The sequence below is a fragment of the Callorhinchus milii genome, unplaced genomic scaffold (assembly GCF_018977255.1).
Source record: "Callorhinchus milii isolate IMCB2004 unplaced genomic scaffold, IMCB_Cmil_1.0 Scaffold3, whole genome shotgun sequence".
Classification (NCBI taxonomy): domain Eukaryota; kingdom Metazoa; phylum Chordata; class Chondrichthyes; order Chimaeriformes; family Callorhinchidae; genus Callorhinchus; species Callorhinchus milii.
In genome coordinates, this window is record NW_024704744.1 from 74674949 (window position 1) to 74699298 (window position 24350).

At 42.8% G+C, this 24350-nt stretch overlaps 1 protein-coding gene across 4 annotated transcripts in view; it reads right to left on the reverse strand.

Annotated features, from left to right (window-relative positions):
* Positions 1-19306, reverse strand: part of LOC103181670 (synapse differentiation-inducing gene protein 1) — a 44156-nt gene extending 24850 nt beyond the window's left edge. Inside the window, exons 1-2 of one of the 4 annotated variants that reach the window (XM_007898320.2) lie at positions 19255-19306; positions 18847-18980 (exon numbers count right to left, since the gene is read on the reverse strand). The gene's annotated coding sequence lies outside the window, so the exon portion shown is untranslated. Of the gene's footprint in view, positions 1-11393; positions 11484-17502; positions 17561-18846; positions 19068-19254 lie in introns of those variants that run through there. The other 3 variants (XM_007898319.2, XM_042333716.1, XM_042333717.1) reach the window with 3 other exon arrangements.
* Positions 19307-24350: the final 5044 nt, after the last annotated feature.

Genomic DNA, 24350 nt, shown 5'->3' on the forward strand with positions numbered 1-24350 from the left:
CATCGTTATTCAACACTGTGAAGCTCATCACCCATTCAATATGTTAAAAGTCCACATTAAAACAGATCAGCTCGGAGGAGGCGATTGATTCCAAATACAACAACAACAACAACAAGATTCCATTTATTGAGCGCCTTTCACGTCGGGAGGACGTCCCAAGGCGCTGGACAGTTGGGTCAGGACCCGAGCAGGGGGGAAATGGTCAGGGTGAGGGGAGGGAAGGGAGGGAGCGAGGAGGGGGTAGAGAGTCGAGAGGGGAGCTGAAGGCATGGTCAAAGAGAAAGGTCTTGAGACCGGCCTTGAAGGAGGAAAGGGAGGAAGCAAGGCGAAGGCACTGGGGGATAGAGTTCCAGAGCCTAGGGGCTGAGAGGCTGAAGGCCTGGCCACCGATGGTAGGGCGGTTGGGGCGGGGGATGTGGAGCAGACCGGAGCCGGAGGAACGGAGGGTACGGGCGGGTAGGTAGGGGGATAGTAGGTCAGAGAGGTAGGAAGGAGCAAGGCCGTGAATGGCCTTGTAGGTGAGGGTGAGGATCTTGAATTCGATCCTCTGGGGGATGGGGAGCCAGTGGAGGTGAGCGAGGGTGGGAGTGATGTGTTCCCGAAGCCTGGTGCGGGACAGTACACGAGCTGCAGAGTTCTGAATGACCTGCAGTTTGTGGAGGGAGGTGCCGGGAAGGCCGGCGAGGAGAGAGTTCCCATAGTCCAGCCTTGAGGTGATAAAGGCATGGACCAGGGTTTCAGCAGCGTGAGGTAGTGCCGTAGTCTGGCGACATTCCGGAGGTGATGGAAGGCGGTGCCAGTTGTGGTGCGGATATGGGGGAGAAAGGACAGCTCAGGGTCGAACAGAACCCGAGGTTCCTGATGGCTTTGAGAGGTGGAGAGTGCAGCCTTGGATGCTGATGTTGTCAGCGCCTGAGGTGCAGAGGCGCTGACGTGAGCCAATCAGGAGGGCCTCAGTTTTGCGCACATTGAGCTGGAGAAAGTTATCTCTCGTCCAGGACTCGATGTCGGACAGGAAGGCTGTCAGGACATCGGTGGTCGTGGAGTTGAGGGTAGAGGAGGAAAGGTAGAGTTGGGTGTCATCCGCATACAAATAGCCAGGATTTGAATGATAAGCCCACCTTTCCTTTTCCTATGTGAGACATTCTTCAGCTGTGTCATGCCTTTAATTAAGAGATACAACAATCTACAGAATATTTCTTTCTTGCATTCAGTTGTTTGTCCAATGGATTGAACTGGAGTCTCTGCATTCTAGATATCAAATCCATTTAATGTGTGTGATGGATCTATTCCATATTTTATGACAGATAAGGTGACACACGAGTGTTCAGAGAAGGTGTGAGGAGTAGTGTATTATTGAATAGCAAAATATATGTCAGGATGTTTGAAAGAATGTGGCTTCTTGGCTTGCTTAAACTATAAAGGTCATTATAAATCTGTAATAAACTGCAAATTTGTGAAACAAACAGCAAGTACACAGCGAAAGGAAGGAGAAATCCAGAAACCTTTTGTGCAAGAGCCCAGTACCACCAAAATGACTGTTTGTGGGACACTGGTGTGCGGATTTGGCTGCCGCGTTTTGCCCACAAATATACAGTCAATTCACTCTACAGTATATTCTATGAAGTGCTTTGAGTCGTCTAGAAGACATGAAAAGCGTTATATCAAATGCAAGGATTATTAAATACACAAAAAGAACAAAACATGGGTTTTTCCATCGTTCCCCAAGTTTGCTTGAGGTGCTGACAAACTTCACTTTTGGACTTAGATGAGGAGATCATAAAGAACAGCACGGGTTATGAACTACAGGAACAGGTTTTGGCGCCTTGGGATGTCCTCCTGACATGAAAGGCACTATACAAATGTAATGCATTGTTGTTACCAGGAAGCGTGATTGATGCCAGGAAATTGGACTTATTTGAAAAACAGCTTGATAATATCATGGAGCATGGCAGAGTGTGTATTCTGGAAGAGTGAGATCAAAAGGATCAAAGACCCTTCTCTTGTGTGATCTTCTTACTTACCTTTCTGCCAAAGACAGAATCTTTTTGAGTGGTACCAAAAATGGATAGAGGCAAGACAAATAACAATAATAGCAACATCAGAAAATCCCATGGTCAGTGCATGAAAAAGAGAAATGTCAAAATTAAATCAATACATTTAAACTAACTGGATAAAGACCATGTGTTGGATACGTGAGATATTTAGCTTTACGGTTCAGCAACTATGTGCGCCTTTGCTGGTGTTATCCTGAGCTTTACTGCTTCCTGCTCAGGGAAATGGTGTGATAGACCAAAGCATGATCCTAATAGACTTCTTGGATGTAGATAAAACATTAGAGAGCTCACAACTGTAGGCACTAGAGGCAGGAGAAACATCGGGCCATAACAATCATGCATTCAGTAAACTGCACGTTACAAACTGAGTGCCCTCACAGGGGACACAAAGGAACAAAATAACATTTTGACAAAATAAATGTCACAACATTTAGAGGTAATTATTCACACTAAAGAGAGGGAAGCAGGTATCCTGCTAGAGGAAAGGTGGACAGATTTGTAATGATCACAATGCGAAGGTTGGTGATTGTAAACCACTAGATGGCAATAAAGAATGGAACACAACCCAGTTCTCCAAGAAAAGTGAGCACACACCACGGAAGGAAGGCGGTGCAATCGGATGGCAGTAGCGATGAAGCAAGCCAATATATCCTCATTCATCCAGCGCAGCTACTGAATGTCTTTGAGGTAGATGTTGTGCAATCTATTTGAAATAGCTGGTGCTTGAAGCAGTGGCTACCATGGTGCAAAACCTCTAAAGTTAATGACTTCAGAGCAAGTGGAACTATTCAGCAAGAATGCCTATAAGAAGCTGAAACACATGGAACTCCAAAAGCAAACATGGTTCAAATCAGATTAAAACAATTGTGGTATAACAACTGCAATGAGAACAATGAGAATAATGCATAAGCTTGGGTTATATTCACTAGATCTGAGGAGGACATGGTGTGATCTGATTTGACATTATTAAAATAACAAAGGGAACTGACCAGCAAGAAAAGGGGAACAACTCTTTGCTCTGGTAAAGGGATCCAAAACAAAACGCACCAATCTTAAAATGACAGCTGAAGCATTTAGAAGGGAGATTAGGAAACATTTCTTCACGCAAAGAATTGTGAAAATGTGGAATTACATTTTACTGTATATCTGTGACAATATATCACTTCCAGATGTCCTCCCGAAGTAAAAGGCTCTATCTCAAATGTATGGATTATTATTGTTGTGGATTGCGCTCAATATATCGATCGCACTGACTGTTTCAGGAAGCACAGTAAGTCACACCAGTTTTCTTGTTCAGCGAACTTCAAGAAAGGTGTGATGCATTTCACAACCTCTCAATGTTACTGAGGATGAGCACATGGTTTTATTAATTCACGTCATGAACCAAGGTCAATGGTCAAGCACAGCGCTTAATGCAGACAATGGAAAAGCTGATTCTACTATGCAAGGGAAGCTATGGAAACTACTGTACAGCTAATGGACTGGATATGAAACTTGTCAAAAGACAGGAAGAAGAGTCTCCCTATGAGATTTAATAATAATAAGACTTACATTTGATATAACACCTTTCATGTCAGGAGGCATCTCAAAGTGCTTCACAGGATATACTGTAAAATAGGGTGACCATATTCTGTAAACCAAATCCGGGGACACATATATAAAAAATAAACTCACCACAATTCCTGATGCTGATAGTACTGGAGAAGCTTGTTGGATTAATGATTGTGTTTCTCTGCTGAGCATTTCTATTTTAGGATTTTATTGTTCTTGTTCAGTTTGTTACTAAACTCAAGACAGAGCACATTTGGCCAGGAACACAATACCTCATCTGGGTCACCCTACTATAAAGTGGAGTGACTGCATATTTTGTCAGATAATAATATTATCTAGGGGACGTGATAAGTGGTATCCCAGAAGGGCTAATACTTGGGACACTTATTATGCATAATCTCCTTAAATGAGTTGGAAACCCAAACCAACGGTAAGATGATCAAATTTGTCCAAGTGACAAAATACTTGGAGCACTGGAGACCAAAGATACAGGAAAAGATCCGCACAGTGAATTGGCTCAGTTATGTAATTAACCAGAAACTTGGCAAGTAAAATTTAACAGTGATGAATGTGAACTATTAAACATCTGTAGAAAAATGTGGGGCATAACCATGCTATTAATCACATCAAATTAGAGCTGGAAAACATGGCCCTTTTTATATGCACACAATATGCTGAGGAAATTATACAAAAGCTAATAGAATGACAGGTTGCACAACCAGACCCCTGGAACCCAAGACTGTAAAAGTCAGACTGAGGATAATATCCAATGCACTAATCAGTGTGCTCTTATAATAATCGGCTTAGTTTTAGTCAAATGTATGGCACTTGCATTCGAAAAGCAACAGAAAGGAGCAGGAAGACCGTTTCCAGGTTTAAATGGGATGATCTATAAATAATGTCAAGATTTGCAGTCTGGGGAAAAAATGTGCCATGCGAAGTGTATAAAATATTTAATGATATAAAGAAGTTATAACCAGACTATTACTTAAAAATAAGCCTCAGAGGACAAATTAGGCTCAGAGGACATAGTGGACAAACAATAAATAGAAACGAGCGAAAATTATGTTAGAATGGATATTTTGGAACGTTTTCTACACTCAATAATTATAAATGTTTAGAATAATCTACTAAACAGGATAATAAAGAAAAAACAGTGGGGATATTCAAAATATAATCAGATGTCATGCTGAGCGAGATAATGGAACATAGAATGGCTTTTTCTCACTTCCCAACTAATCAGTAATTATGGAAAACACTGGCAAATCTCCATGGAAAATCTGAGGGGTGATTTTCTGATTGCCTACAGATTTTAACTCATCCAAAACTCCACTGCCCTCATTCACACTCTGCACATCCTGCAGACACAACTCTGCAGACTCCACTGACTTCAAAGGGATTGATTTCAAGGTCCTCACCCTTGCATATAAATCCCTCCATTCTTTAGCACCTCACTACCTCTCTGACCCACTCATACCCCACTCCTCTACCTACCATCTTCCCTCAGTTAACACAGGCATGCTGCACATCCCTGACCCATCCATGCCACCATCAAGGATTCAGACATGATGCCCCCTAACCTCTGGAATTCCAAGCCTCAATCCCTCCACCTCATCCCTCTTTATCTTTAAATAATAAGAATCCTTACATCTGATATAGTATCACGTTTTCGAGACGTCTCAAAGCACTTCACAGAATATACTATAAAGTGAATTGACTGTATATTTTGTGGGTGAAACGCGGTAGCCAACTGCACACAGCAGTGTCCCACAAACAGTTGTGGATTGAGTGACCAATTTATTATTTTTTTTGAAGGAGTTATTACCCCCGGAAAAGCAATCCACCAATTGACTAACAACCAGTTCCCACTTATTGCTAGGTAAACAGAGGCATGTGGAGTACGAAAACTTGCTCAAGGTTTCGCCCTGTCAGGAATCGAACCCAGGAAGGGAGACAAGTGCTCTAACCACTGAGCTACAGGGAAATCCCACCTTAAGACCTACCTCTTTGATTGTGTCTAAGGTCATCTCCCCTTCCCTCTTCTTTATTGCTCAATATCCAACACCGTTACTGTGCAGCGATCTGAGACACTTCCCTGCATGAAGGGAGCTGTCTAAATGCAAGTTGTTAACAGCAGTGGATTTGTTAAAAATGAGCAAAGTTGCCTGATATTCAGACACATGTCTTGTCTTTGCTATCAATATTGTGCTAGATATGTTCAGGAAAATAAACATCTCACAATTTACCCACGTTTGATATGTGCAATGTTATTTGGCCAAGACATGATGGCATCATATACTCCACAGAACGCACTGTAAGCTCCCAGGCTCCCAATAACAACTTGCACTTACACTGCACTTTTCACAGAGAAAAACGTCCAAAAGCTCTGCGCATAGATAGTGTGAGAGTCTGAGCAGGATGGAAGATAGCAGGGGCCAAAGAGAGGTGGCTGAAAGTGTAATCAAAGAGAGAAGCTTCTCCTCCAGCTACCTTCTGAAGTGCAGATACAAAGGTGGCACAGAGCAGTTAGCACTCCAGGATCCATAAGTTAAAAGTGGGAGCTTTATCACACAGCCCCAGCGGATAGTAAGATGACGTTAGTTGCCAAAGTTGGTAAAGTTACCAGCAAAAAATCAAATCCCAATGTAAAGCAGGAATTTATCAAAGGTATAATGGTGCAGGCCATTCAATTCAAAATACCAAGTAATAATGACTCTATGATCTTTGGTGAATTATGTGGACTTATTAGGCGCATTACTGAGGGTTACTGGAAGCCAAAATCAGAGCAATGTCCCTTTATAATTCTTCAATGTAGGCTCTTGCCACCATTTTGAAGTGAAATTCACTCAACATTGGATTGTTCATGCTCTGACCGGGAACAGAGCTGGGTTTAGACTGTTGTGAGACTGGTCAGCTTTACCCTACTCACGATGTGTTGCAATAGTGATCCAAACTGTTCCCATCCAGTGGGGCTATCAAGAACCTTTGTTTTGATCTCAGGCAATGGGAAGAATATGATAGCGATGTTAACCTAACATGCAATCCATGTTTGTCATTGATCCATTCCATATTTTGTGAACAAGGTCACCAACAGGCCGACACAGAAATTGTTCAGAGAAAATGTGGGCTTGAATATGGAGGGAAAGATAATGTTGTGATCAGTATAATAACATACTTGAATAGTATTCCTTTCAAACAGCAGTGTGCCCAGTGTTCTTTGTTCATCGCAGTCTCTGCAATTTGTCAGAGAGGATAATTATACGTAATAATTTGCAATGGTTGAAAGAGGGCATAAGATTTTGCATTCCTGGAAGACATCAGTACTCCAGTGTAGTATAAGATTTGTTTTCTTCGCATTTGGTATAGCACGTTTCACGTTGAGAAAATATTCAAAATGCTGTATAGGATTTTATTGCAAAGTGTAGTGACTGTGTATTTTGTAGGCAAACAAAGCAGCCAATGTGCACACAGCAATAACCCACAAAGATCACATAATGCTAAAACTGCTTTGATATGTGTAGCACTGGAACTTTACTCTTTACTAACCTTGTTGATTTTATATTTGGGAACTCTGTTGTTTCATTCTATGTATCCTGGAACATATAACCCACTGTATAAATCATGTAAGTATGTCACCACATGCATTGAGACTTTTGGAAGTTTTTCCCAATTGGCTGATACCAAAGTGGCAGGGACCAGCAAATGTTCCTGAACATTTAGCATATTTGCTCCCACACTCATTTCCTCTTTCAACAAAAAAAACTGTTTCATAATCTTCACGTTGCTTATGTATATTCACAAGTTTTCGTAGAGATAAGATAGTTTCTGTTTTTTAGACGTCATCATATAAATAGCTCAGCTCATCCCACTCTTGTGGAATGCTGAGGGATTGTTGTATGTAATGTAAAGGTCTTGTGATATTGCCAGAGGTATTCAGTGATAATGTTGTTCAAACAACTGATCATTTCAACAGCATAGGGAGTCTTAGGTGTTAGTCTGCAACAGCTCAGGACCTGCCTAATGAGAGAGAGAAAAATCCGTCTACAGGAAGTGTGAAAGCAGAATCAACTGCAAACCAAACTGGGTGGTTGTTTGCGGGTGAGACACTTCTCATGCACTAAGTTCAGCAATATTGATTTGTGCTCACAGGAGCATTCTACCAGCGTTTCCGCACAGTTGGGTCGAAATTGAAAGAGTCACAATAAAAATTAGCAATCAGACAATCTCGGATGTGGCTCGGCTACCTATCTGGATCTCAGCTCAGAACACCCAGTTCATAGACATCAGAACCAAGAGCAGCGTCTGAGTGGAATTCCAGAGGGTTGATTGGTGACACTTCTGGGATTTGTGATTTACAATTCCTTTTGGGAATCTCACAGTTTAGACCCTCATTGCCAGTGATTGACCCATAGTAACTAGTACTTCAATCCAGAACTGCGAAAGCCCTTATCCTTAAAAGCATTGCCTTAAAATGTAAGATTGTGCTAAATCTTTGAAAATTCTTAAATTCAGTATTGATTTGGAAGACAGCTTTCCACAGCCCCGAAATAAAATCAAAATTCTGCATGATCTTAAATTTTCAGTTGATGTTCTTAAAGCTAAGGCTATAAGGAGACCAAGAGCAATTTGGGTGTATGTTAGGGAAGAGAAATGAAATCCGATGAAACTAAAATCCATGAGAACAGCATTCCCATGGTTATAAATCTTCTGTGTGACAAAACAGAGTGAAATGTTAGATGATGACACCAATCGTTCTTAGTGCTGTGTTACTGTCAACAATCCTATCCGTCAGAAACAGAAATTAAAATCCATAATTTATCTCCTCTAAACTGCTACCTAACCATTCCCTGCACTCAGCAAACACCAGCCGAATTCATGCCCCCCGCCTGCTCAGCCCTACCATCAGTGGGCGAGCCTTTAGGCATTACGCCCCATGCGCTGGAACTCCATCCCTGAGTCCCTCTGCCTTGCCGTCCACACACCACCACGCCCCCCCTTCCTTCAAACACCACCCTAAGATCTATAGCTCTGACTGGACTGTGCTTTTTAGCCACCTTTCCCCTCTCCACCTCAACTCCCCCACTCTAGCTAAGGCTCATTCCCAAATGGTCCTGTGAAGCATTTTGAGACATTGTCTTGATGTGAAAGGTGCTATATAAATGTTAATTATTGTTGCCATTTAATGAATATGGAGGAATAGATCCATTTAGTTAAAGCCTCTCTAAAAGTTATTAAGGAGCAACTGGTGCAGCATCAGGCAGCAGAGAATCCTGGATTTAACACTGGTATATGGATGGCTCACTCCCTACATGTGCAACTCAAGCTGATGGACTTATGACAGTGGCAGGGCTGGAACAGTTCCTGTGCTGAGTGCTGGGGGGAGGCAGTGCTCAGAGTCATTCATGGTGGGTAAAAGATGGTGCAGAACTGTGGCTGTACCTGTGCTAATCCATGCATGGCATTACCGGAGATTATCTTCTTAAAGATACCCACTAATCTGCTTGTAGGAGCAAGGGCCAAAGGTATCTGCCAGACTTCAGATTCCTCCATCATGGTTGTCTACAATTGTTTTCCAAGCGATTGCAAGCCATGGGTGTACGTTGTGAGTATTGATCCCAATGGTACAAAAGCACCAGAGAGAGTATTTCTGAGAGATGCTTTTACTCTAACTGCGGCCTGCATAAGATAGCTGTCCACTGCACATGTCATGGCCTCAATTATAGCCCCCAGTGCGGATAGCTATTGTTTCAATAATAATAATAATAATCCTTGCATTTGATATAGCGCTTTTCACGTCAGGAGGACGTCCCAAAGCGCTTCACAGAACACACTGTAAAGTGAATTGACTGTATATTTGTGGGCGAACGCGGCAGCCAATTGAGCACAGCAATGTCCCACAAACAGTCGTAGATTGAAAATGACCAATTTATTATTGTTTTTGGTTTTGGAGGGATTATTATTAGGCGCATTCATTCTGTTGGAGTTGGCACAATCCCTCTGACCCACCACTGGTGGCCAAGCTTGTAGCTAAGTCTGCCCTGCGTAACTTTCTTTCAAAACCTCTCTGCCTCACTCCTTCCTTCACACCATCAAAATTCTCCTAAAAACATATCTTTTCCACCATTGTTTTGTCAACATCCTTAATTCTCTCTTCCTTCTCCAAGCTTGATATTACCTAACAAATTTTGGAACATAGAAACAGAAGGAGGCCATTCAGCCCGTCGAGCCTGTTCCACCATTTAATTAGATCATGGCTGATTTATATCTTTACTAGAATTTCAAATCCAATTTCCCGCTTTCTCCCCATATCCCTTAATACCCCGACCTACCAAAAATCTGTCAATCTCTTTCTTGAAGGTGTGGATGGATCCAGCATCCACGACCGTTTGGGGGAGACAGTTCCAGATTTCTACCACACTTTGAGTGAAAAATGCTTCCTAATTTCACTCTTAAATCGTCTGGTTCTCATTTTAAGACTATGTCCCCTTGTTTTACATTCTCCCAACATAGTTTTTCTGCATCTAGCCTATCAAATCCCTTTATCATCCTAAAAACCTCTTTCAAATCACCCCTCAATCTTCTAAACTCGAGGGAATACAATCCAAGTTTACACAGCCTTTCCTCCTAACGTAACCCTTTTTGGCCTGGTAACATTCTGGTGAACCTGTGCTGCACCCCCTCCAAGGCCAATATATCTTTCCCATGGTGTGGTGCCCAAAACCGAACACAGTATTCCAGGTGGGGTCTGACTAACGCTCTATATAGCTTAAGCATCATTTCTTCCCCTATGTATTCCAGGCCTCTTGAGATAAAGGCCAATATATCATTTGCCTTTTTGATTATGTTTTGCACCTGGGAACTAGTTTTTAGTGATTTGTGGATATAGATACCCAAATCTTTTTGCTCTTCCACAGCTCTTAATTTCTTCCCGTTAAGAAAGTATTCTGCCCTATCTTTTTTCGGTGCATAGTGGATGACCTCGCATTTCCCTGAATTGAACTTTGAGGCATTTGTTCCACATGAATAATAATAATTTTTGCAGTTGGTATAACCTCTTTCCTGGCAGGAAGACTTCTCAAAGAGCTTCACAGGCCATATTGTAATGGGTAATTACTATGTATTTTGTTGGTGAAAGGTTCTTTATAAGTGCAAGTTGTTGTTTCCACATCTGCGGACTTATCATTATGCAGTTTCCCCCCCTTACCAATGTTATCTCAATAGAGATAATAGATAATAGAGATAATGCAACTCTGTACTTAGCCCACCCTGTACTGAGTCAGAGCTCCCAGCTTGCTGAGAGCACACAGCACACTAGGGCCTTCCCGCCCTGAATCAGTTGAGCACTTTCAACGTCTTCTCTCCCATTGCTACCTGTGTTTCACTGGGACTTCCCCAGAGGTGTCTACATCTCCCACAGTACATCAACAACAACAACAACAAGATTCCATTTATAGAGCGCCTTTCACGTCAGGAGGACGTCCCAAGGCGCTGCACAGTTGGGTCATGACCCGAGCATTGGGGGGAAATGGTCAGGGTGAGGGGAGGGAAGGGACGGAGCGATGAGGGGGAAATGGTCAGGGTGAGGGAGGGAAGGGAGGGAGAGAGGAGGGGGGAAATGGTCAGGGTGAGGGGAGGGAAGGGAGGGAGCGAGGCGGAGGAAGAGAGTCGAGAGGGGAGCTGAAGGCACGGTCAAAGAGAAAGGTTTTGAGACCGGCCTTGAAGGAGGAAAGGGAGGAAGCAAGGCGAAGGCACTGGGGGATGGAGTTCCAGAGCCTCGGGACATACATGCATCTATGTTGGCTGCCTGCTTCAAGTGTTAGATTGTGATGATGCGCTTATTTGTTCCTCTGCTGGGGCAGGCACTCTACTGGACTCCCCTTGTTCTGTGAAGAGAGCAGACAGAAATTGTCAGCACAAATGCACATGCAGCCATTTGGGTACTGAATTGAATTCTATACTACTCTGATACAACAGAATCATGATTACTGATAGAGATGAATTATGGTAAAACATTTTGGGTGCAGATATCATCCAAGATAGTGGTGCCCACTACATTATTTCAGTAGAAATTGCTGCTGAGATATCCCATTTTGCTGGAAACAGGACAACAACAACTTTCATTTATATAGAGGCCTTCATGGATGATAGAATCTCAGAGTGCTACACAGTGGCAGGGTTGGTCACCGGGAGGTATAAAAANGGATCACCCCAATTATTAGCCAGTCTGTCAAGCGAGGAGGTATTTCGACCTAGATTCATGTTGATTCTATTACGCAATTTAGAAAAAACAAGTGAACTCAAGACTGTCAGAAGCTTCAATGGAGAAGCCCAGAGACGAGAAAAGCAGTGAGTAAAAGGAACTTGGAACAGGATCCAGAGAGCGGGGAGTTACTGAGAGTTTGCTTTTGAAGGAACAGAAGGTGAAAGCAGTGGGAGAGACTTTTAAAACCATGGGGAACAAAGACTGCTGGCTCTGGTCAAAACACTTCAGTTTATCATCCAATTGTTAAGATCCACAATAACAATAATAATAATCCTTGCATTTGAAACAACATGTTTCACATCAGGGAGTTCCATAGGTTAGGTGCATAATGATTGAAGTCATTGCCACAAATGATGGTTCGGCGAGAATGGAGGATGAGTAGCAGGCTTCACAGGATATACCTTAAAGTGGAGCGACTGAGGGTTTTGTGGGCAAACAATACTATCAGTAAATAACTGAACTGTTTATCCATCTGTCTGCAAGTGAAGTATTTTCTAGCCTTCAAAGAGCAATCATCCTGCTTTAGAGTGTTCACCTTCCAGTGGAGACAAGATTAACCATATTGGTATATTTGCTCAATCCATGCAGTTACTTATCCCTGCTAAAACGGAGGTGCGTTGCGATCATAAAAGCTCTGAAACCTGGAAGGAACACACAGTGTTTGTGAGTTTCTCTTTATAAAGGGGATTTTCATTGAAAAAAATTTTTCATCCACAAGGAGCTTTATATTTAGTAAGAGCTACCAAACAGTGCTTTGTGATTTCAAAAAATGATTAGTTTACTATTTTAAAGCTTGCTTTGTGAGCCACGTTTTAGTACAACATACAGAATCCTTATATGTTACAGTAAATTCTGTGAAGCATTTAGATATGTCCTCGTCCTCCTGGTGACTCTGACCTCACGTTGACCACAAGAATACTGCAATACAATATTGAGTACCAATGCTTCAAAATGGATTCTCTCATACGCTTCTGTAAAATAAGGGAGAGAATCTCTCACCTACCCGAGATTCTTTCAACACTAGAGGCTACCGCTTCCGAATTAGACAAAAATTGAGACATGCAACAGTTACAGTGTCTTCACGTGTTTTTTAATGCTTTTGCTGTTCTTGGCTCATTTAGAGGTTCTCTTGCCTCTAGATCACAGAGCCATGTGTAGAAGCCCTACATTGGAATGAATTTACTCTCAGTTAGCACTCAAGTATAGTATTCGGGGAGTGTCTCATTATCAAAGATGCCTTCCTTAGGATGGGATATTAAAGCGAGGGTTATGTCTGCCTGTTCAGATGGATGTTAAAGATCCCAAGGCACTATTTGAAAAGTGAAAGGAGCTTCTCCTACTGTCTTGGTCAACAGTCCTCCAGATTAATTGGTCGTTCACTTTGCAGCAGTTTGAGAGACTTGCTGTGGGCAATTTGGCTGATTTGTTTGCCTACAAATATACATGACCATAATTACCTGCAAATTGCTTTGAGATGTTTTGATGCTTATAGGTGCTTTATCAGATGAAACTATCAGTATTCAGAAATTTCTCTTAAACTCTATTGATCAGCTTCTTCCAGTTTACCAATACGAATCCTGCATTGAGTCTCAATTCTTGTGGGAGCAGTTTTCAGCTGGTTTAATAGATTCTGTAATTTTCACTAAATACTAGTGTCAGGAAAATTGGTGTTTAGCTCACTTCAGTTGTTTTTTCACTGGGATAGCAGGTGCTGTCAATGGCAATCTCTAAGAATGAGATGGTGATGTTTATGGCGCTGTTAGGAAGCAGATCTGTGTCACTTACAATTGTATTTGCCTCTTTCAAGCATGTCTCAAGACCCTCCTCTTCGACAGAGCCTTCGGCCACCCTCCACCCTCCCTGCCCTCCACCCTCCTGATCCCAATCCCCCCGCTTGGATCCAAGTACCTGACTGTCCAGCGCCTTGGAATGTCCTCCCGACATGAAAGGCACTATACCAATGTAATTTTGATTATATTGTAATAATTAACTAACAGATAATTAAAACTTTACTGTGCTCTTGGATAGGGATAGCTAATGTCTTACAAATCCCAATACATTGTTCACTAAGTGGACAGAGTACAACAGGAGTCTTTCAGCATATGTTTATGACCTTAGTTAAGACTTGGTTTAGCCTGTGGTCAGTGCTGTACATAAGCCTCTGAAAACATCAGCCATCACAGTGCTATTTCCTCCATTTGTTTTTCTCAGCCAAGTAAGTGCAGTAATATACCAGTGGCAAATGAAACTCATTACCACTAGCATTAATTGAAGGCCAAATGCATTGGGTTTCTTCGAGCGAGTTATTTTCACTCCAGGCATTAGGCAACAATTTCAATCGAGAAAGTCATGATGAGCTATGATTCACATTGAGCCACTCTCTTGATGAATGCTGCATTGAAAATACTGGTTACAGATTACTGCTGCGAGTTACACATTCCCATTTTATCATTTAATTTCATTCTCACATACTAAAAGCGTACTGGGAGCAGGGAACAATTGCTGATGAGTGGACAAATTATTTTCTCACTCTGGGTAGAAATTTAGCAAGATTTATAAAATAATTAATTGTTATTACATTAGGAGAATGTCTCAAAATACTTCACGGATTTTACTATAAAAAGGCAAGAGTGCTACCAACTGAGCTAGACTCGCTTTGTCCCTTGCCCTCATTTTTATACTTCTGTGTAACAATAAAATTGTCTTTCAACAGACAGAGTGGGTTTTGACATGTGCAAAACATCAAACACACTGACAACGTATTCCCACCTGAAGGAGAAGAGAGTTTCACAGATGTAACTGTCACCATAGGACTGATACAGATGTGTGGGTGAAAATATAAGCCAGTGTTTTTGTGCATTAATCAGGCATCTGCTTGTTCACTTGAATATGAATTAAATTTGGTTCCCCTTATCTCCTGAATTATCCACGAACTCCACAGTGTGGCAAAGATCCGGCCACCTCACTGCTGTTTTAATAATAATCCTTGCATTTGATATAGTGCCAAGCACATTTGGGAGGACATTTTAAAGCACTTCATAGGATTCACTGCAAAGTGTAATGATTACTTTCGTAGGGGAATGCAGCTGCCAATTTGCGTACAGCATTGTCCCACAAAAAGCCATGAAGTGAATAAACAGTTTATCTGGAGAATTGATTGATACACTGGGAGAAACGCTCTTCTCTTTTGAATAGTGCCAGGGGATCTTTAACTTTCACCTGAACAGGCAGGTGGGACCTCATTTTTAATTAAAGGATGCAGCGCATCCTCAGCAATACACTGAAATGGCTATGTGCACTGTGAGTTCAATGTCCTAATGTGTGGCTTCAACCCACGACTTGCTATCTCAGGGGCGAGACTGGAGCCAGGTTTTACCAAAACACTGATGGCTGCCACATGCCCTCTTAATGTGCAAAACAGCTTTCAGTGGCGTAGTTTTAGATACCTGGATTGGGTCTAGATGCACAATGTTGCCTTGGTCAGCCTTAAATTAATATCCCTCTTTGTTTCAAGCCCCTGACAATTCATTTTTATAAAAAAAAGGTATGAATATTGAGGACTCACTTGCTGAGAATAACTTTGGTTTCTGACGAGACACAAAAATTACAGCCTTTTCGTTCAATATATTGGAGATAGTGTCAACTTCTGGTAATTAATGCAAAAGACCATGTTAAAATAAATACACTTTCCAGTTGATTAAATGTATTACAAACACTCTGTATTACAATGTTACTGAAAGCCTAGGTATTTCAGTCAACAATTCAACATAAGCATGAGAATCAGTCAATAATGCAACAATACACTCAACCTCTGGTTACCTCATGTGAAGATAGTCCAGGGTATTGGTCATGAAGGTGAATCATTTGCCTTAACACTATGGATTGTGACATGATGAGTTAGCAATCATAATAATAATCTGTGTATTTGAATAGCGCCTTATCATATCCTCGAGACGTCTCAAGGCGCTTCACAGAATATAAGTGGATGGATTGACTGTGTATTTTGTGGGCGAAAGCAAGAAGCAGAAAGGAAATTAAATGAGACCCCCTAAGCAAAGTGACACAGCTCCCCCTGCCCTCCTGATCCTTCAAGATGTGTATCCATTAGGTGGTAATATTGCTTTTATTTCCATGGTTCTGTTGTGCGACTTCTGTCAGGAAATGACACTGAAAAGAACTGAGATCACTGTGCTGCACAGTCAAAAAACACAGAACACACTGAAGATTTATTTTTAAAAAAAAACCAATGAGCTTTGGGATAATTTGGAGTGAAATCGTTGCCTAAAGACAGCCCTAAATCCAAACGATGCTGAATACAGTGTGTAAAACAAAACCACATGCACTTGATCTGTCTGCAGCTGGAAACTCTGCAAAACCGAAAAGACCGCAGTCGCAACCCCTTCGCAATACGAATCCTTTCCAAGTAAACGTGAAGCTGTTACGTGAAGAATTTCGCTTCCCAAAACATCTCAAGGGCATTGCAAAGAAAAAAAAACAACCCCCACCACTACCCCCCAACTCCCCCAAACCCACCTCCTTCCCCGATCTGATCTGATCTGACAGACTGATCGCAATCTAATCTCGAACCCAGGGGTCTGATGGTGAGGTGATGGGAGGGGAGGGAGGGGGAGGGGGGTGGGGGGACATTTCATATAAAAAGTTTCTTTGATTTGATCGAACAAAGTCCTCAAAGCCCTGGAGGTGCCTATCTATCTATCTATCCCCCCCAACCCCCGGGCTATTTCATTGCAACCCCTTTACAACGCGTTGCAAAAAAAAAAACTGCACCTTATTTCCGCAAAGTGAGTGGGGAGGGGAGGGGAGGGGAGGGGGGAAAAAATAAAGGACTACAGAGTTTTTTTTTAAAAAATGTAAAAGAAAAAAAAACCAAACGTTTGATTTCAAAGCTTTTTGTGGTGATCTTGAATAGGGAAGAAATAGATGGTATTTTGCGGTGTGTGTGTGTGTGTTGTGAGTTGTGTTTCCTCCTCATCTCAGGGCTCTGGTCCTGACACAGACGAGAGGGGGAGATTGAGCCAACACCAACTGTCCAACCCCAACCCCAACACAACCCCAACACAACCCCAACACCAACCCCAACACCAACACAACCCCAACACAACCCCCACCCCAACCCCAACACAACCCCAACACAACCCCAACCCAACCCCAACACAACCCCAACCCAACACAACCCCCAACACAACCCCAACACAACCCCAACACAACCCCAACACAACCCCAACACAACCCCAACCCCAACACAACCCCAACACAACCCAACCCAACACAACCCCAACACAACCCAACCCCAACACAACCCAACACAACCCCAACACCAACACAACCCAACACAATCCAACACAACCCCAACACCAACACAACCCCAACACAACCCCAAACACAACCCCAAACACAACCCCAACCCCAACACCAACACAACCCCAACACCAACACAACCCCAACACAACCCCAACACAGCTACAACACAACCCCAACACAACCCCCACCCCAAACACAACCCCCACCCCAACCCCAAACACAACCCCAACCTCAGCAGATCAGGGACAGTCAGTCAGTCAGTCCCCTCTGCGCTCCCCCCCCCCCCCCCCCCCAGCCCTGGTTGCAGACCTGCCATCCCTCTGCCCTGTCCCGGCTCAGATCGCTCCCGGCATCCGCTCCACCCCAGTGCCGGGCGGTGCTGCAGCCTCTCTGTGTCATTTGCCCCTCTCAACCTGTCAGCGATCTCCCCCCGAGCTGCAGACGGAGCTGCTCGTTCAGCTCACCCCGACCGACGCCGTCCATCCGCACAGTCCCCGTCGCTCGCAGCCGATGCACCCCCCGAGAGGCCATTTGATTCCAACGAAGGGTGAGCCCCCTCCACTGGCTGCGCATCTCTGCGCTTTGTGGATTATTTCGACACGAAATTGAGTCGGTTCTGCACTCATTATTATTATTATTATTATTGCTAACCGACAGCAGTTTGCATTCGCTGTACCGCGGAGCCTTCCGCGCACGATAGCGTCTCAGGGCGCTGACCGCGTCTGCAGCGCTGGGACCCAGGAACAACCACAAGCCGCTGACTCCTGCCCGTCTCAGGGAGAGGGACTCAGCCTCCCCCGGAGAATTCAATCCATCCATGTTCCTGCAGCACCTGCATTTCTCTCCCCACCCCTCCAAAAAACAAAAAAAAAACACCCCCAAATCACACGAGAAACTTCACGCGCCACAAAAGTTTCCACACTTTGCAACGCACCCACAGTTACAGCATTCTGCGAAAAAACGTTTGTTGGCAATAAATAAGAATAAAGCGAAGAGATCCGAAAACCAATCCATCCTGTGTGTGTGTGTGTGTGTGGGGGGGGGGGGGGGGGGAGGGGGGGGGGCTGTATGTGCATGTGTGCGTGTGTGTGTGGGGGGGAGGCTGTATGTGTGTGTGTGGGGGGGTGTATGTGCATGTGTGTGTGTGTGGGGGGGGGGTGGTGTATGTGCATGTGTGTGTGTGTGGGGGGGGGTGGTGTATGTGCATGTGTGTGTGTGTGGGGGGGGGGTGTATGTGCATGTGTGTGTGTGTGGGGGGTGTATTTGTGCATGTGTGTGTGTGTGGGGGGGGTGGTGTATGTGCATGTGTGTGTGTGTGTGGGGGGGGTGTATGTGCATGTGTGTGTGTGTGGGGGGTGTATGTGCATGTGTGTGTGTGGGGGGGGGGGGGGGTGTATGTGCATGTGCATGTGTGTGGGGGGGGGTGTATGTGCATGTGGGGGTGGTGTATGTGCATGTGTGTGTGTGGGGGGGTGTATGTGCATGTGGGGGGGTGTATGTGCATGTGTGTGTGTGTGAGGTGTGGTGGTGGGGAGGGGGGGGGGGAGTGTGTGTGTGTGTGTGTGTGGGGGGGGTGGGGGGGGGGGGGGGATGGTATTCAGCCCTGAGAATAATTCGAGAGGTGCAGACGGTGCATGTTGCAAAGAAACGTACCTCCCGCGGCGCCTGTGCCTCAATCCACCGAAGAGCTTCACGTCCGACTGTCGGGACAGGTGCAAACTGCAGAGACCTGTCTGTCGTTTTCACGGGGTTTCTCCGGCACTGCAGTGCTCCGACAGCCAACTGCCCTGAACGCAATATGACGATCAGCGTCGAGGTGGATGTCGATATATAAAGCGGAGACAGACGGGCGATCAGTGCAGGAACTCCTCTCCCCCCCCTCCCCTCCCCCCTCCCCTCCCCGTGCAAACCCTGTGGTGCAGAGCATCCCCAGACCCCCGACAGCCTGACATGGGAATCCGATCCCAATAACTTTCCAGGAGCCCCCACTCCCGATCCGGTCCAACCGGGCGTTGACTTCTTGATCGGTTCCCCACTCGCTCTCCCACCGGTTTTACTAACCATTCAGAATAATCTCCACCATCGCCGCTGCTTTTTCCCCGACTCCTGGTCCTAACGCTCACCCTTTCTCCAGTTGGGGTGGGGGTTTTTTTTTGTGGTGGGGGTGGGGTGTGGGCTTCCTTTCACGTCGAACCTACACTTTTAAGTTCCTGGCAAATGTTTTCAATTCGTTTTAAGGTCAGGAGCCTCCTTCATCGGTTGTTATAATAATAATAATAATAATAATAATGATAATACTAATAATCATAATCATAATCATAATAATAATCCTTGCATTTGATATAGCGCTTTTCACGTCGGGAGGACGTCCCAAAGCGCTTCACAGAACACACTGTAAAGTGAATTGACTGTATATATTTGTGGGCGAACGCGGCAGCCAATTGCGCACAGCAATGTCCCACAAACAGTCGTAGATTGAAAATGACCAATTTATTATTGTTTTGTTTTGGAGGGATTATTATTAGGCTCTGTGTGGAGTAAGGAAACTTGCCCAAGGTTTCGCCCTCTGCCTGGAATTGAACTCAGGTCTCTCACTTGCAAAGCGAGTGCTCTAACCACTGAGCTACAGGACTACAGGTTGAGCATTTGAAAAGAAAAAGGGAAATCCTAGGTATAAACAGTGACCGTTTGGCAAACAAAAAAAAATGACATTTATATAGCAACTTTCCCATAGGATGAATGTCTCAAAAGTCCTTCACAAAAATATTAGGGAACACTGAGCAAGGAGGAGGAGGGCGCTGATCAAAGCACAGTCACATAGATTTGTTTTGCATCTCCTTGAAAAACTGGATTTTCAAGGCAGGAGAGAAAGAATAAGGTCACGGATTTAGGGAGAGAGTTTGATCAAACATCTGAAAGAGGAAAACAGGTTTGGTTTCCATGGCACTGGTGGAATTTGGTTTGGTACTCTTAAGCACAGTGATGGGTTTCTGCATGTGGTCGGATACCCAGCTGACCAAAAAAAAACAACCAGTATGCTTGTTCAGAAATGATCACTTCTATCCATTTGGGTGTTAACCTGCAATGCGTAAGCTATTTGGGCATAAGCCGCGTTCCATTAACAGGTCAGACTGCAAAATTGCTTCTGGGGTGAAAACGGCAACACGCAATGTGGGGAGGGAGGGGCCGAGGCGGAGGGATCGGCGGAGAGAGTTCAAGAGTTTCGGGGAGTAGTGGCTGAAGGCACTGCCACTGACATGACGGCTCTAAGCCACAGATGGCTCTAAGCCAGTGATGGCCATCAATGGAGATGACAGCCCGTGGCTTTTGAATACCACTTCATGAGATATCAGCTTCACTCACATTCAGGTAAACCGATATCCCATGAGCAGCAGTGAAATAGCAGTTGCATTCCTGCTAACTCCAATGATGTTGCCCTTGGCATTTAGCCATTGACTGGTCCGATTGCAATTTTGACAATGTGATGTGGAAAATCGACTTCCAAATTAAGACTTAATTTAGGAATTTTCCAATATTCTCTCAACCTTCAATTTTACTACAATTGTCTTCAGTTTAGGACTATGAGGAGGTTTTGACGTTTAATCAAGGACTCTAAATTATGAATAATTACTGCTTTAAAATTGAGTTTACTATGAACTTCTGAATACATAGATTATGTTAAAAGCAGTGATGAATTACCATTATCACCCATTTTACAAATTTTACAAATATCAATCTAATTTCAATTACTACTGTCGTTAATAGACATTGCTTATCTGACAAACTCTTTCATTCTGTATGCCTTTCAGGAAATGCCTTCACCCAGGGATGAATTATGAAAAGCTCTCAGAACAGTAGAGAATTTTTTTAACTTCTGGCGACAAATCTGGTACAAGAATTTGGTTTGAATTCTAGTCTTTGTTCATTCAACTCCAATACAATCATTCTTAGATCAAATTGTGTCCACCTTCCCTTAAAAGGAGTTATCAACATCTCTCAGAAAAATATGTTTCACTGTAGTTGAATCATTTTACCTTCGCTGCAATATAATAAATGCTACTTATTTTAGACCAATCTCCAGATGGAGCTATTGTACATGATAAATGACAGAAGAGTGGGTGGAGTGCTTTATTCATCACTAACAGTATAGCAGCATATCAATAGGTTGATTTAAATATTGCTATGGTTGTTATTGCAGATATACATCTGCACATTGTATCTGAACCAAATAAAGTACAATATTTCAATGATTAGATCTCATTTTTGTTGTTTTCAGCGTCTCATAAATCATTATAAGATCCTATCTCAGTAAGAAATAACCGACAAATGCTCCTAAAGCTAGCTGTAAATTGAAATGATTAATACTGGCATTTATCACTGAATTCTCAATAAACTCTGTCACATCTGCACAGAGATATAAGACTTGTCACCTACTCAGACATTGACATAATATAGGACAGGTAAACTTGCATAAGTCATCTCATTATAAATCGGATAATCACCCTAATCATACATGTACTCGAGTCCCATTTAGTTTCCTACCAAAAAACACTTAGATTTCTTTACGCGAGTCACATTTTACAAATCGGATAAACTTGATCATAATGATTTATTAATGTTCTTAATAAACTTAATGTAAATCATCACCTAATTCATATCACACCTACCACACTTACCGGCTGCATTGATGAAATACCACATGTTCAGTGCTGTGTAAGTCGTCTTAGATATTATGGTCCCAATTGATATAATTTATGCAAGTTTACCTGTAGTCACAAGAGTCAACAGGAATTAATAATCTATAATGAAGTTGTGAACTTCACTTACCACAGTGACCAAGAATTGATGGAAGAGTTCTAAATTCCAGTTCACAAGAGGTTACATAAAGGAGTCACTTCTATCATCATCAGAGGAAATTTTACAATCTCTTGCCTTATTTAAGATGGATGAGTCCAATATTTTTACCTGCCTTGAAAAGAGACATCCCAGGGGTACTTAAGCGAAGGTTTAGTAGAAGATACTAATGGGACATATCTTTAAAATACACCAAGGCAGCAGGACAAAAGAGCACAGGTTCAGGGTAGTCAAGGGCAATTTTAGAAGAGACACCAGGACATAATGAAAAATGATTGACCTTTGAAAAATGGAAAAACTTCTTAATGCAGATTGGAATAATTTTCACGAAAAAAATCAACCCATTATCTTGCCCAGCATTCTTGTGAATATATTGCTTTCTTGTATGCATTGCTTTCTTGTAATTCAATCATAGACTAAAACAAGGAATAAAGTACAAAGGCATAGGCCTGCCTACAAAATGAATAATAAACTTTGGAACAAGTTACCAACAAGATTGAGGTCAGAATACTGAACTCATTTAAGAAACTGAACTCATTTGATGCTGTGATGGGAAGACATGGGCATTTTGGAAGGATAAAGTCAGACAGAAGGACATCTTCATCTGAACTCGTAAGGAGTCCTGTAGCTTAATGGTTAAAACACTCACCTCGCAAATGAGAGGACCTGGGTTTGATTCCCAACAGGGCGAAATCTTAGGTAAGTTTCCTTACTCCACACGCCTCTGTTTACCTAGCAGTAAGTTGGAACCCAGTTGTTAGTCAATTGTCACATCGTTTTTCTGGGGGTCATAATTCTTTAAAAAAAAATAATTTGGTCACTCAATCCACGACTATTTATGGGAGACTGCTGTGCGCAATTGGCTGCCGCGTTTTGCCCACAAAACACACAGCCAATTCACTTTACAGTATATTCTGTGAAGCACTTTGAGCTGTCTCGAAGACGTGATAAGGCTACATCAAATGCAAGGATAATGGTGAAGTACCATGACATTTTTTTCTTTCAGGAAACCATGCAGTTTGAAACCATCCTATTCCTAGTAATTGGAATGCTCCATGTCTTTCAAAGAGTCTTTCAAAGAGGAAGTTTCCGTCTTATGTTACTTGGTGCACAATATTCCAGGGTTATTATTTTGGGGTTACTGTTTCCAGTTTCATAGATTTCTTCCATCGAAACAAATATTGGTGGAACTACGCAAGCATATTGTTGGGGGAGGGTATGTCCACATCCATATAAATCGGAGGAGGTGAGCAAGCTTGGAGGAACTGTTATATATGACATTCAATTGTATAGTGATACCTCCTTGAATAAACGATCACCATTTCAAACCTACTGTATCTTGCTTTAGGACATTCACTAGGCATTTCCTGGATACTTGGCAAATTACCATATTGTTCTGTGCAATATGGAACAAATATGTTAAACTGAATACAGATTTGAATACAACTAGAATGGGATTAGTGATGAAATTAATACAGTTTGAAGTTTAAGTTACTTGTCAGAATGACAATAACAATGCTGTTTGCAGCGTTTGCTTTCTTTCCTGCACTTTTCTTTCAAACGCTTGAAGGTTTAAGAATGTGGATCTTGGGAGCTGTAAAGCGTTGTAATTATCTTCACGGTTCCAACATTCGCTAATGCATTTCCAATAACAGGTTCCATGCAAAACCTCATAAAGGTGCTACTACTATTGCTTCCCAGTTAGTTTAACAATGAAATCTAAAATGTTGTAGTTGCAAAAGGTTTCAAAATATATTAATGTTGAATCCAGCAGGTGACCAAATGTGCATTTCACCGACCTGCAGAATCTCTGATTGGATGCACCCAGAAAGAGATCAAATCAAAGGTGTTTGCATGACACACATCCAGTTATCGCTCGCATTCCATATTTATGAATTCTGGTCAAATCTTGTGCATTTTAGATTCCATTGTGTGCGGTTCATGGGATTCCCATTATAAATTCATATTGACTAAATGTGCTGAATGCACTGTCTCATGAGAATCATCATTTCTGGAGTCACTGATAGATTTAGGAGGAGCTTGTCTTTGAGACAAGTTGGAAGTTTACGTCAGCCTTATCGTAAACACTAAAAAGGGAAACAGTGAATAGTGAATGATAAACAGTGACCTGGACATCTATGAAGATGGATAAATGGCCATAACATAAAGAAAAATATTAATGCGTATATTACTACTAGTCAAAGAAACAATTTTGATCTTGTAACTTAAAATGGAGAAGAAAAATGGTAAAATGAATACAGGATGGAATACAGCTGGAATGTAACCAACTGAAACTGCACATC